We start from the raw sequence: 4,679 nt of genomic DNA, 5'->3' as shown, positions 1-4,679 counted from the left end.
AAAGAAAAAGAGAGATAATTATATAACCATTTAAGTTTATACATTGTCATGGTTAGTTTTCTCGTAATAAATTCACTTTATAAGCAAATACGAATAACAATCTCAGATTCATATTCTATATTACATAAAATTAGCTAAAAGTTAAAAAAGCTAAATTTGGCGCTCACAAAAAGTGATAAAATAACATTGATTTTTAATTTTTACAATAAAAAAAAAAACCAAATTATAAATATCTACAATGAATTCTAAGTAATACCTTTCTCTTACAGTGTCCCACCAAATTTGGCTTTTTTTGGCTTCAGAGAAAACTCTATTTATAAGTAGGAAGTTCTATTACGTATTTATTTCAAAAGTGTTAGCTAGGATCCTTTGAATATGGAAGGCCAAATGTGGAAGATAAAATGATGAGTAATGAAGTATAAATGTTAGCTTTAGAAGATGAAAAGAGTGCATGAGAATTGAAGAGATAATACTCAAAATACACGACGTTTGGCCAGAAATCATTCCTGTGTACTAACGTTTGTGGGGGTCTATTATCACTGAACAATTTTTACGTATATCAATAATCACTTTTTCTTGATGTGGCGATCAATCACCCCCAAATATTAAATGGCGGTTGTCCACACGCGCTGGCCCACGTGCCACGTGTTTAATTGCAATTTTTTATTAATTTACTCCATCGTCAATCCAAATACACTCTTCTAACCTTCTTCAAAAAAAAAAAAATCTCTCGATTTTCCATCTTTCGTTTTATTAAGGATCTGAAAACCCATACGATTCTCCTTCATCTTCATCAACATTATCGTCATCATCATCATCGTCTTCGTTAGGAGTTGAAAAAAAAATCACACCAACTTGCTCAAATCTAATCGAAACAAACCCAAATGTGAAAGGAAGCCCCATAACACCAAATAGAACAAAGTTCATCCATTAATTTGATTAAAGCAATCAAGAATTTAGAGAAACCCATTTGGTGTTCTTCGCAGCTTTCTCAATTCTTAGCAATGGAGTTTAATTTTCTCCCAAATCAAGCTCAAAGAATTAGTGCTTAAACAACTCCAACCAAGCCAGCAAGTAGCGACTCCAAACAAGCAACTTCCAATCACATTTTCTTTAACAAGATTAGATTTTTCATCCTTATTTTTTTTCCGGATTTTTCCTTTTTCTTTCTTGATTTTTCATTTTTTTCTTGATTTTCATTTATGGTGGAAAGTTGTTCTTTAACAAGTTGTTCGGAATCATATGTGGATTTTTCTTCAATTGAGATTTTCGTTTATAATGGATATTATTTTGACAACAAAAAATGGGGATGGATATTAAATAGGGTGAAGATGAAGATGAAGTAGCCTAAAAATGGAGGGAGTTCAAATTTTATCTACTTGGCATCATATGTGGCGGCTTAGTTGGCGTCCAAAACAGGTCGGATGCGGATTTTTAAAGGCCGTCACGCGCCCGCTTTGGGCGGTGTATTCACGCTCTCACGTAATCGGCAAAAAGGGCCATTTTGCTACTTTGAAAAATTTGTCCGGGGGGGGTAATAGGACCCCCGCAAAAGGTTAGTGTGTAGTTGGGATTTTGGTCAAGCTGTAGGAAATCAATCCGTAATACGTATTGATGTATGAAAGTCCATATATACAAAGTAGGTATAATGATACTAGGCTAAATTATAGGACCTAATTACAATACGTAAGGAAGGGAATATTTACATAAGGAAGGGAATATAGGGAATATTTACATAGTCTATCACGCCCCCGCGGTCGAAGCGGGAGGTGTGTCGTGTGCAGGCGGCGTCACGAAATCATCAAAGAGCACGCGCGGAAGACCTTTAGTGAAGATATACGCGATACGGTAACGGGACGGGACGTGAAGAACACGAACACGCCCGGGCGACTTTCTTTGTCGTGACGAAATGTATGTCCGTCTCAATATGTTTAGTGCGTTGGTGCTGAAGCCGGATTACACGATAGGTATATGGCACTAACGTTATCACAATAAACCAATGTAGGCGTCCGGATGGGACGGCGGAGCTCACGAAGAAGGTTGCGAAGCCAACGGGACTCGGAGACGACATTAGCGACGCCACGATATTCGGCCTCGGCACTCGACTTGGACAAGGTAGGTTGCGTTTGGATGACCATGAGAGGAGGTTATCTCCAAGGAAGACACAATAACGAAGTTGATCGGCGAGTGTCGGACAACCCACCCCAATACTGCGTACGTATAAGAACAAGAGAGAGCGACGGAGGATTTGTACGGATGGAGACCAAACTCGATAGTACCTTGAACGTATCGGATTACGCGTTTAAGAGCATGCGTATGGGTAACCTTAGGATTATGCATGTGAAGGCATACTTGTTGAACCGCATAGGGAGATGTACGGTCTTGTGAATGTGAGTCTTTTGCAAAGCGTAGAGCCCAACTTACGATATTGGGTGGGATCGTCGCAAGGAGGCCGGCCGCGGCCCAAGTTTGGAGTTGGTGTCGACCGGTGTACGGCCCGGGCTTACGGGCGGTCGTACCGCACGCTCATAATATCTGTGGCATAATTCTTCGAGGAGAGAAACATGCCATGTGAAGTCGGGTAACGGCGATACCCGGAAAATAGGCGGAGAGGGCCCAAATCGCCAAATTCGGCACTAAGGAGAGACATGATGGATTTCCTGAGAGCATCTGAGGAAGAGTTTGTGAGAATAATATCGTCAACATATAGCGAGAATGTAAGCAATGTCGAGAACCTCGACAATAAATAAAGAGAGTGATCGGATCGGCTATGTGAAAAACCAATGGTGGAGACATAGTACGCAAAGCGTTGGAACCGTGCACGGGGAGCTTGCTTAAGTCCGTCAACGACTTCCTCGAAGACGGACATGATGGGGATGCTTGGGATCCTTAAACCCAATAGGCTGATACATATAAACCGTCTCATTAAGATTACCGTGTAGGAAAGCATTCTTGACGTCCAAGTGATGAATGGGCCAAGAGTGTGCAAGTGCGATGCTGAGACGGTGCGAATAGTAGGCTGGTTTGACAACGGTTGAAAGTCTCGTCGCAATCAACTCCAACTTTGTTGAGACCTGCCATCACAGACAAGACGGGCTTTGTGCCGCTCAAAAGAACCATCAGATTTCTTTTTATGACAAAAAATCCACATAGAACGAATAAGATTCACATCGGGGGACGTGGAACCAACTCCCACGTCTTATTATTAATTAGAGCATTATATTCATCAACCATGGCAGCTTTCCAATTGTGGTCATTTAGAGCACTGACAGGATTTCGCGGGATAGGCGAGATGGAGAGAAGGCTGGAAGTATTAAGGTTGAATGGTTGTTTGGGTTTGAAAGATCCCGCGTTGGGCTAGTAACCATGCGGGAGGCTGTGGCGTGACGGGTGGGGCGGTGGGGGTTAGGGGCTGGCCCCAGGCGGCGGCGGGTGGGGCGGTGGGGTTTAGGGGCTGGCAGGCGATCCCACGGGCGGAGCACGGACGGTGGGAGGGGCTGGCCGGGCGTGTCCGGCAGGCGGCGGGTGAGGGTGGGACCAGGAGCAGGGAGGAGGTAGGTGGAGACGAGAAAAATGCAAGGTATACGGGGAAAATTCCATGGTCCAAAAATTCATAGGAAGATGGGGTGGGGGAGTGCAATTTGGAGAAGGAAATTGAGTTTCGTCAAAGATGACATGCCGTGAGATGATGATTTTGTTGGTGGACAAATCATAACACTTGTATCTCCCATGATTCAACGGATAGCCCAAAAAGACACACGGGGTGGATCTCGCTTGTAACTTATGAATAGTCGTAGACGGGAAAAGAGGATAGCATAGACACCGAAAACCGGAGATGAGAATAGGAGGGGTTCGTTGATAAAGAACTTGCGTCGGTGATTTGTGCCTAAGGACTTTGGTAGGAAGTATATTGAGGAGGTATGTGGCCATTTGGAGAGCATGATGCCAAAAAGAGGGGGGACGGAGGAGTGGACAAGAAGAGTGCGCACTATGTTGTTAATGATTTAATTTTCGTTCCGCTTTGCCATTTTGAGGAGATGTATGGGGGCAAGAAAACCGAAAATTTATACCATTTAGGCGCAAAAAGATTGAAAATGCCGTTTGCGAATTCCGCCCATTGTCACATTGAATGTTTTTAATGTCTCTTTCGAATTGAGTTCGTATTAACGCCTTAAAAAAGATAGAAAAGTGGAATACACTTGAGACTTGTTAGAGATAGGAAAAGTCAAAGAAAATTACTATAATCATCAAGAAAGAAAACGTAATAGCGGTGCCCATTTAGAACTTAAAATAGGAGATGTCCATAAATCACTATGAATGATGTCAAACGGCATAGTAGTAAATGACAACGAATCATAAAATGGCAATTTAACATGTTTCCCCAAAGGACAAGAGGTGCAAAAAGAAGTACGGGCCCTATTACATTCAATTAAGGCATTACTACGAAGAGAACTAAGGATAGCTTTTCCCGGATGGCCGAGGCGGAATGCCACAAGCTAGGTGATGCGGCAAGGAAGGTGGATGGTGGAGTGGACCATTCGTGGCATTGAGAGGATACAATTCCCCGGTGCTCTCACATCTCGTTAGACGGCTCCCCGTCGGTAAATCCTTCTGGAAAACCCAAGAGGATCAAACTCGACGAAACATTATTATCCTTAGTGAATTTACGTACGGAAACA

The sequence above is a fragment of the Lycium ferocissimum genome, chromosome 8, assembly GCF_029784015.1.
Source record: "Lycium ferocissimum isolate CSIRO_LF1 chromosome 8, AGI_CSIRO_Lferr_CH_V1, whole genome shotgun sequence".
NCBI classification, from domain to species: Eukaryota; Viridiplantae; Streptophyta; class Magnoliopsida; order Solanales; family Solanaceae; genus Lycium; species Lycium ferocissimum.
This window is presented reverse-complemented; position numbering follows the sequence as displayed.